This window comes from Bubalus bubalis, chromosome 2 (assembly GCF_019923935.1).
Source record: "Bubalus bubalis isolate 160015118507 breed Murrah chromosome 2, NDDB_SH_1, whole genome shotgun sequence".
Classification (NCBI taxonomy): domain Eukaryota; kingdom Metazoa; phylum Chordata; class Mammalia; order Artiodactyla; family Bovidae; genus Bubalus; species Bubalus bubalis.
In genome coordinates this window covers 130,402,595-130,413,310 of record NC_059158.1, presented here as the reverse complement: position 1 = coordinate 130,413,310, position 10,716 = coordinate 130,402,595, and the positions used below count along the sequence as shown (strand labels likewise).

The 10,716-nt window shown below is 43.5% G+C and overlaps 1 pseudogene; it reads right to left on the bottom strand.

Moving 5' to 3' along the window:
* Positions 1–2,585: 2,585 nt before the first annotated feature.
* LOC102394295 lies at positions 2,586–4,190 on the bottom strand (annotated as a pseudogene).
* Between the last annotated feature and the right edge of the window lie 6,526 nt (positions 4,191–10,716).

The window sequence follows — 10,716 nt, the reverse complement described above, 5'->3', positions numbered from 1 at the left end:
GAAAAGGAAAGAAGATAAGATACTGAAATATGAACTCCCCAGGATGATAGGTGCCCAGTATGCTACTGGAGAAGAGTAGAGAAATAACTCCAGAAAGAATAAAGAGATGGAGCAAAACCAAAAACAATGCCCAGCTGTGGATGTGACTAGTGATGGAAGTAAAGTCTGATGCTGTAAAGAACAATATTGCATAGTAGCCTGGAATGTTAGGTCCATAAATCAAGGTAAATTGGAAGTGGCCAAACAGGAGATGACAAGAGTGAACATTGACATTTTAGGAATCAGAAAACTAAAATGGACTGGAAAGGGTGAATTTAACTCAGATGACCATTATATCTACTACTGTGGGCAAGAATCCCTTAGAAGAAATGGAATAGCCATCATAGTCAACAAAACAGTCCAAAATGCAGTACTTGGGTACAATTTCAAAAATGACAGAATGATCTTTGCTCATTTCCAAGGCAAACCATTCAGTATCACAGTAATCCAAGTCTATGCCCCAACCAGTAATTCTGAAGAAGCTGAATGGTTCTATGAAGATCTATCTATAAGACCCTCTAGAACTAATGCCCCCCAAAAGATGTCCTTTACATTATAGGGGACAGTAATGTAAAAGTAGTAAGTCAAGTGATACCTGGAGTATCAGGCAAATTTGGCCTTGGAATACAGAATGAAGCAGGGCAAAGGCTAACAGAGTTTTGCCAAGAGAATGCACTGGTCATAGCAAACACCCATTTCCAAAAACACAAGAAAAGTCTCTACATATTGACATCACCAGATGGTCAATACCAAAATCTGACTGATTATATTCTTTGCAGCCAAAGATGGAGAAGCTCTAAACAATCAGAAAAAAAACAAGACTGGGAGCTGACTGTGGCTCAGATCATGAACTCCTTATTGCCAAATTCAGACTTAAATTGAAGAAAGTAGGGAAAACCACTAGACCATTTAGGTATCACCTAAATAAGATCCCTTACTATTGTACAGTGGAAGTGACAAATAGATTCAAGGGATTAGATCTAATAGAGTGCTTGATGAACTATGGACAGAGGTTCATTACATTGAACAGGAGGTGGTGATCAAGACCATCCCTGAGCAAAAGAAATGCTAAAAGGTAGTCTGAAGAGGCCTTACAAATAGCTAAGAAAAGAAGAGAATCTAAAGGCAAAGGAAAAAAAGAAAGATATAAGCATCTGAAGGCAGAATTCCAAAGAATAGCAAGGAGGGTTATGAAAGCCTTCCTTAGTGATCAATGCAAAGAAATAGAGGAACACAATAGAATGAGAAAGACTAGAGATCTCTTCAAGAAAATTAGAGATACCAAGGGAACATTTCATACAAAGATGGGCTTGATAAAGGACAGAAATGGTAGGGACCTAACAAAAGCAGAAGATATTAAGAAGAGGTGGCAAGAATACACAGAAGAACTGTACAAAAAAGATCTTAATGACCTAGATAGCCACGATGGTGTGATGACTCACCTAGAGCCAGACATCCTGGAATATGAAGTCAAATGAGCCTTAGGAAGCATCACTAAGAACAAAGCTAGTGGAGGTGATGGAATTCCAGTTGAGATTTTTTTTTAACATTATAGACTTTAACGTTGCAAGAGCATCTCATCCATTGATGAAAAGCATTTCTCCATCAAGTTCATGCAAGAAAATGTTGTCTAAGCTAAAGAAATCATAGATAAAACATTTTATCAGAGGAAAGTATAAATAAAAAATTGCTTATCACAGGAAACTAAGATCATCTAATAATGTCTTTAATAGTTCTAGTTTCATAGGTCTTTATATGCTATGCCAATATGTACCAGAGTTTAATGACAGAAAAGGCAACAATTTTTAAATTGCTGGTATACGTTTATTTACAACTTTTTAATGTAAGGTAACTTATTAAAACGGAAGAACCACAAGATGAAAATGAAGTCAACAGAAAAATCAAACTTCTCAGAACCAAAAGAACACAAAACATCAAACATAATTTAGAAATGAATGTGGCAGAAAGATATGTAGCAGGCCTGCATTCCATTACCCCAGGTTATGTCAGTTCACAATTTTAAATAAACCTTTGTAGAGCATGAAATTAAAAATCATTTTTGGTGTAGGTGTAAACTCTGTGATTAATCACATGGCTATGCTGACTCAACACTATCTTTGAAGAGGGTCCATTGAAAGAGAGACATAACAGGTTCATTCCATAAGTTTCATTCAACTTTACTCAGGATTGGATACACATTAAATGTGTTTTTAATGCATAAAATCACAGTGGATAGCAGCAAAGGACCGGGGGTGGGTGAGTAAGGAGAATCTGATCATTCACATTGTGATTATTCTGCATATTTATGGAAAACACTTCACACTTTCTCAAACCTCAAGACTTCCCTTTTTAAAGAACCAAAATAAACCCAAGACACCTAGCGGACAGTTCCCCACCCCTAAATGAACTGGATACTCTTTTCCACATAAAACTGAAATAATAGTATGGCAGCAAAAGATTCTGATAGCGATGAAGTCTGTAAACTGTATCTTAGTCTCTCTTTCTTACTCCTAAAGTGCAAGATGCTGGGTTGCGGTCCTCTCTCATTAGTGCTTCTCCTATAAGTAATCCTTCATTTTGCTGGACAGGGGCGGTTTCAGGATCAAGTCTATCCAGGTGGACTGGCGGATGACGAAGCGGCACAGGTACTGCAGTGAGCGCACCTGCAGGAAGCAGGACACCAGGTTGGTGAGGCTCACCGGGTAGGTGGCGAAGCCTGGCAGGCGTGATCCTGAGTATTAGAAGGCCCCGTTCTCTGAGTCCCTAAAAGAGTGCTTTATCAGGTCCATGATGGACGTGTGTCCCTCCACGTCCGAGCTGTTCATAGAAGCTAAGCCTGCCATTGGAGTGTTCCATTCTGGTGTGGAGGGTCGTGCGGTGGGAGTGGAAGCTCATGCTGAGCAGGTAGTGGTCGTCAGAGCTCTCCGTCACCAGGAAGGAGCCATCAGGCATGTTGACCAGCTTGCCCTCCGCCTCCCAGCTTGTGATGGGTCCCCAGCACCAGCCCTGCTTGGCCAGCTTCTTGAGCTCATCCGTCAGGCTGGTCACCACCATGGGGCTATTGCTTTGCACTGAGTCATATACCCTGGCCACCCTGGGGGCTGAGTTGGGATCGAAATTCAAGTGGCAGCACATGCTCTCAGCTAGGTGGGCGTCTGGGCAGGTCAGCTTGGCGAAGTTCCTTTGGCTCAGATCAGTCTGCAGGGGAGGTAGCAGCGGGGTGTGTGTGTGTGTGTGTGTGTGTGTGTGTATTTCTCTGGGCAGGGTGGGGTGGGGTGGGGCAGTTCAGGGCCCACCTGGGCCCACCCTCAAGCACTGCAGCAAGACCCCTGTGGTGCCCATCAGCAGGCTGCCCACCGGCTCCTCGGTGAAGAGCTCGGGGGCTACGACGAGGTCCCAGTGGGCCGGATGCTTGTAGTCCTCATGGTGGTGGTAGGGGAAGGGGCCCCCTGCGGCTGGGGGAGGAGCCATCCAAAGGCACAGTGTACTGGATGTAGTCCCGAGCCACCAGTCCAAGGACGACAGGCACGTGTTTACCCAGGCAGAGGCACAGGTCCCCGGACAGGGACACGGAGCTCCCAGCGAGTCCAGCAACTCCGGCCATGCGGGATCAGCCTGGCAGAGGTCTCTGAATTCCTTGTGCACGCCGTTGAGGGCCGACCCGGGTCCGGCGAGTGCACCCGCGCCTTGACCTGCCACTCCATCCGGATGCACATTTCCTCCGAGGAAGTGGGGCGCAACGGCCAGGGCATGGGGCTGTAGTGATGGCTGCACAGCGACGGGGAGTGCATGGGCTTCGGTGACCGCACGTCCTTGAACACCAGGGGCGCCGGTGACAACGAGAACTTGTCCTTGTCCACTGAGTTCCCCAAAGCCATGCCGCCCCTGCCCTTGGCCTTCTGCTTGGTGCTCAGCAGTCTTTTCAGCATGCCCAAGAGGCTCTCGCTCTTGGATGGATTCTTACCCATTTCATCTTCGCCTTGGAGATCACAGCCGGCCATCTCCTTCCCGTAGCAGCGCCCAAACAAGGACTCCTTTTTCCTGAAGTTGCTGGCTAGTGTTGGCTGTTGTACGACCATGAGTTCTGCATCTTCTTTGCTCTTACCCAAGCTTAAAGATTTCCGGAAGGTCTTCAGACTGATTTTCTTCATTCTGACTAGTTACCTGATCCGAGGGGCTCAATTTCTCTCCGGGATATTATCCTTGAACACCTGGGTAGGCTGCAGGGAAGGCTGCATCCATGGGTTTTTCCAGCTTTATTTCCTCTTTGGAAGTCACTGTCTGGAGCCATACTGCTCTGGCTCACCTAAATCCCAGGTCCATCTTCATCAGTTGTGTGATCTTAGAGGTATCGGTGTCCATCACCCAAGTTAGTGGCGAGGTTTCAACATGTTCATAAAAGTGATGTCCTTAAAAATGCCGCCCAGATAAAGCTACATAGGTGCTTGCAGCTAAAGGTGGGAGGAACAACAGTAATACCCACTCTGTATAAATGGGGAAGCTGAGGCAGAGATCACAGCACTCGCCTACACCCCTGATTCTGCAAGATGATCTGCTTAATCTAAACTATGGGAAACTTCTGCTGCATAATTCATTGTGGTAAAAACATGGAATTAATCTGGTGGAAGATTTCAGGACATCATGTTGATTACTGCAGGGGTTTACTGACACTCAGATAGCTTCGGCTCCCAGGTCTTCAGAGATGTGATCTCTTCTTTGTTCCTTGTTCTCTACTACTCAAGATTTGGTTCCCAAGAACAATGAAATAGCCACCGCTCCCCAAACATAGTCTCCAAGTGTGATGTTCCAGCGGCAGCCACTCTGCTTCCTTGTCCAGCACCGGCCTGACTGTCATGCTCTGTCCTCCTCTCCACAACTCTTCCTCCCACCGCCTTTCTCCTTCTTCTCCTCCTCTTCCTCCAGGAGGGGCACCCTGGCTGCCTACCTGAGAAGAGCCACAGCCCAGGAGCTGAGCTGGATGTCCCCCGCCCACTACTCGGCCAGTGGCACAGGCGGGCATCTGCTCAGTTAATTCAAATCCTTAAAATGATGCTGTGAAAGTGCTGCACTCAATAGGCCAGCCAATTTGGAAAAGTCAGCAGTGGCCACAGGGCTGGAAAGGGTCACTTTTCATTCCAATTCCTAAGAAGGGCAATACACAAGAATGTTCAAAGTATCCCACAATTGCACTCATCTCAGCATTGGAGAAGGAAATGGCAACCCACTCCAGTGTTCTTGCCTGGAGAATCCCAGGTGGGATTTGGTCTATGGGGTCACACAGAGTCAGACACGACTGAAGTGACTTAGCAGCACATGCTAGCAAAGTAATGCTCAAAATTCTCCAGGCCAGGCTTCAACAATAGTGAACCATGAAATTCTAGATGTTCAAGTTGAATTTAGAAAAGGCAAAGGAACCAGAGATCAAATTGCCAAAGTCTGTAGGATCATTGCAAAAGCAAGAGAGTTCAGAAAAATATCTACTTCTGTTTTATTGACTCCGCCAAAGCCTTTGACTCTGTGGATCACAACAAACTCTGGAAAATACTTTAAGAGATGGGAATATCAGACCATCATACCTGCCACCTGATAAATCTGTATGCAGATCAAGAAGCAAGAATTAGAACTGGACATGGAACAACAAACTGTTTTCAAATTGGGAAAGGAGTATGTCAAGACTGTATACTGTCACACTGTCTATTTAACTTATATGCAGAGTACATCTTGTGAAATACAAGGCTAGATGAAGAACAAGCAGGAATCTAGATTGCCAGAAGAAACATAAATAACCTCAGATAAGCGGATGACACCACCCTTATGGCAGAAAGTGAAGAACTAAAGAACCTCTTGATAAAAGTGAAAGAGGAAAGTGAAAAAGTTGGCTTATAACTCAACATTCAGAAAGCTAAGATCATGGCATCTGATCCCATCACTTCATGGCAAATGATGGGGAAACAATGGAAACAGTGACAGAATTTATTTTGGGAACCTAGATAGCATATTCAAAAGCAGAGACATTACTTTGCCAACAAAGGTCCGGCTAGTCAAGGCTATGGTTTTTCCTGTGGTCATGTATGGATGTGAGAGTTGGACTGTGAAGAAGGCTGAGCGCTGAAGAATTGATGCTTTTGAACTGTGGTGTTGGAGAAGACTCTTGAGAGTCCCTTGGACTGCAAGGAGATCCAACCAGTCCATTCTGAAGGAGATCAGTCCTGGGATTTCTTTGGAAGGAATGATGCTAAAGCTGAAACTCCAGTACCTTGGCCACCTCATGGGAAGAGTTGACTCATTGGAAAAGACTCTGATGGTGGGAGGGATTGGGGGCAAGAGGAGAAGGGGACGACAGAGGATGAGCTGGCTGGATGGCATCGCTGACTCGATGGACGTGAGTCTGAGTGAACTCCGGGAGTTGGTGATGAACAGGGATGCCTGGCGTGCTGCAATTCATGAGGTTGCAAGGAGTCGGACATGACTGAGTGACTGATCTGATCTGATCTGATCTGAAGATCACTGCAGATGGTGACTGCAGCCATAAAATTAAAAGATGCTTGCTCCTTGAAAAAAATTTATGATCAACCTGGACAGCATATTCAAAAGCAGAGACATTTCTTTTCCAACAAAGGTCCCTCTAGTCAAAGCTATGGTTTTTCCAGCAGTCATGTATGGATTGAGAGTTGGACTTTAAAGAAAGCTTAGTGCCAAGGAATTGACGCTTTTGAACTGTGGTGTTGGAGAAGACTCTTGAGAGTCCCTTGGATTGCAAGATCAAACTAGTCAATCCTAAAGGAAATCAGTCCCGAATATTCATTGGAAGGACTGATGCTGAAGCTGAAGCTCCAGAACTTTGGCCACCTGATGTGAAGAACTGACTCATTTGTAAAGACCCTGATGCTGGGAAAGATTGAAGACAGGAGGAGAATGGGACAACAAAGGATTAGATAGCTGGATTGCATCACCAACTCGATGGACATGAGTTTGAGTAAGTTTCCAGAGTTAGTGATGGACAGGGAAGCCTGGTGTGCTGCAGTCCATGGGGTCACAAAGAGTCGGACAGGACTGAGTGACTGAACTGCACTGATATGCATTTTTCAAAATGAAATAAATATCTAAAATATCACCTGCTTCCTCAAATGGCTTGTTGTCTGTGATCTCTCAGAGGAAGAGAGATAATATCTATTTTTTTAAATTATATTCTATTGCAGGTATTTGTTTCCATACCAGTCTTTCAGCCTATAATCTCTTAGAAGGATCTAGACTTATTACTGTAGACTCTCTCCAGAATTGTGACTAATACACATCCACTCCTCATTAAATGTAGGAGACAGCAAGAAAGAGACAGAGATAAAGAGATATAAAGAAATTAAGTCTATAAAATGAAATAATAATTGTCTCCAGGAAGTTTCATAGACCAAAATTCATTTAATTTTATATTTAAAAAATATTTTCATTGATTCTTCTAATTTAAATTTCATAAGAACCTTACTCCTTTTTTCTTCATGAAAAGTCAAGACATGAGGATTTAAAAAATGTTTCAAAACAGTCCCTTTCTGGGTGAGAATGTTTTTACTTAAATTTTGGGTTTCCCTCGGTGCTCAGCTGGCAATGAATCTGCCTGCAATGTGGGAGACCTGGTTTGGAAAGATCCCCTGGAGAAGGGAACAGCTACCCACTCCAGTATTCTGGCCTAGAGAATTCCATGGACTATATAGTCCATGGGTCACAAATTGTTGGACATGACTGAGTAACTTGAATGCTCACTTTCACATGACTCTAAAAAGTTTTCCCTTTCACCACTTATGTCACCAATTGTGTGGGTTTGCCTTATACCATCTAATAATCTACCTCTTCAGATACCAACTAGTATCCTACAATTTAATTCATATGTGACCCTAACTACTCAGTTATTGGAGACCCCAGAAGCTAAGAGCTTAGTCTCACAAAACTGTACCTACTCCAGACACTGATCATAATTACCAGCTACCTGTATTTCTGACTGTAAAGTCAGAAGGTTCTCACAACCCCCTCCTCAGGTTCAGTAATTTGCTAGAACAGCTCACAAAAAATATGGGAATCACTTTACTCACTAGTTTGTTATAAAGGATAAAACTAAGAAACAGCCAGATGGAAGAGATGCATGAGTGAGGTACAGTGGGAAAGTGCAAGGAGCAGAACTTCCATGCTCTCTCTCCAGGCACATCACCCTCCCAGCACTTTATTGCATTCACTCACCTGGCCATGGTTCATTATTTCAGAGACTATCTGAACCTTGATGTTTAATAATTTTTAAGTAGGCGATTTTATGTAGGCATGACTACACTGGTGTTATTAATTTAATGATTCAGTTCAGTTCAGTCTCTCATTGTGTCCGATTCTTTGAGACCCCATGGACTGCAGCATGCCAGGCCTCCCTATCACCAACTCCCAGAGTTTACTCAAACTCATGTCCATTGAGTCAGTGATGCCATCTAACCATCTCATCCTCTGTCATCCCCTTCTCCCCCCACCTTCAATCTTTCCCAGCATCAGGGTCTTTTCAAATGAGTCAGTTCTTTGTATCAGGTGGCCAAAGTATTAGAGTTTCAGCTTCAGCATCAGTCCTTGAAATGAATATTCAGGACTGATTTCCTTTAGGATTGACTGGTTTGATCTCCCCACAGTCTAAGGGACTCTCAAGAGTCTTCTCCAACAACATAATTCAAAAGCATCAGTTCTTCAGCACTCAGCTTTCTTTATAGTTCAACTCTCACATCCATACATGAATGTGAAAAAAACATAGCTATGACTAGATGGACATTTGTTGGCAAAATAATATCTCTGCTTTTTAATATACTGTCTAGGTTTGTCATAGCTTTTCTTCCAAGGAGATAGTGTCTTAATTTCATGGCTGCAGTCACCATCTGCAGTGATTTTGGAGCCCCCAAAAATGAAGTCTCTCACTATTTCCATCATTTCCCCATCTATTTGCAATGAAGTGATGGGACTGGATGCCATGATCTTTGTTTTCTGAATGTTGAGTTATAAGCCTATTTTCCCCATGTCTTCTTTCATTTTAATCAAGAGGTTCTTTAGTTCTTCTTTGATTTCTGCCATAAGGCTGGTGTCATATGCATATCTGAGGTTATTGATATTTCTCCCAGCAATCTTGATTCCAGCTTGTGCTTCATCCAGCCTGGAATTTCTCATGATGTATATAAGCTATATATATATATATAAGCTATATATATATATATATATATCTCCATATATAAGCTAAATAAACAGGGTGACAGTATACAGTCTTGACATACTCCTTTCCCAATTTAGAAGCAGTCTGTTGTTCCATGTCCAGTTCTAACTCTTGCTTCTTGATCTGCATACAGATTTCTCAGGAGGCAGGTATAGTGGTCTGGTATTCCCATCTCTTGAAGTATTTTTCACAGTTTGTTGTTATTCCACACAGTCAAAGGCTTTGGTGGAGTCAAACAGAGTCAAAGACTTTGGTGGAGTCAATGAAGCAAAAGTAGATGTTTTTCTGGAGCTCTCTTGCTTTTTCAATGGTCCAGTGGATGTTGGCAATTTGATCTCTGGTTCCCCTGCCTTTTCTAAATCTACCTTGAACACTGGAAGTTCACAGTTCACATACTGTTGAAGCCTGGCTTGGAGAATTTTGAGCATTACCTTGCTAGCATGTGAGATGAGTACAATTGTGTGGTAGTTTGAACATTCTTTGGCTTTGCCTTTCTTTGGGATTGGAATGAAAACTGACCTTTTCCTGTCCTGTGGTCATTGCTGAGTTTTCCAAATTTGCTGGCATATTCAGTGCAGGACCTTCACAGCATCATTTTTTAGGATTTGAAATAGCTGAACTATAATTCCATCACCTCCAATAGCTTTGTTCATAGTGATACTTCCTAAGGCCCACTTGATTTCACATTCCAGGATGTCTGGCTCTAGGTGAGTGATCACTTCCCCATAGTTACCTGTTGGGGTCCTTTAATGGACTGGAACCTGGTGGTCTGGAGTCTACAATAAGAAAGTGAAAGAAAGAAAGAGGCTAATATTCCTTGGGTTACTCAGAAAACCAATAGAGCCCTTGGACAGAGCTTGTGTGGCTCATGTAGGCTCAGGGCACCCTCTCAAGAAGTCTTGGAACCCCGGGCAGGAAAATGAGCTCAGCAGGCCTTGGCACTCCATGGAATCAGCCAGAAAAAGAGAGAGAGAGAGAGAAAGAAGGACATGGGGACCCAAGTCTCTGGTGGAACAAGGGTGCTTTATTGAATTCTGTGTGAGTAATATATACCGTATTACAATGTAGCTTCTTCAGATAAAGATCAAAGTGAAGTGAAGTGAAATAGCTCAGTCATGTCTGACTCTTTGTGACCCCGTGTACCTTCCATCCATGGGATTCTCCAGACAAGAATACTGGAGTGGGTTGCCATTTCCTTCTCCAGGGGATCAAAAGACCAGACTTTATAAGTTACCAAGGAAACAAGGAGCAGTAGAGGCCATAAGGCCAAAAGACAATCCATATCAAAAGAGGGTCATAAATAATCCCTTTCGCCACACAGAAAAGCTAATGAAGGAAATCCTATGCAAGAATCCCATCTCTTTGACTTCAGTCCTGGGTGTGGCTTGCCACTCCACTTGCTCTTATCAAGAATTGATAAGGAACAGAGGGCTCAAGAGAAATAGGAAACACCA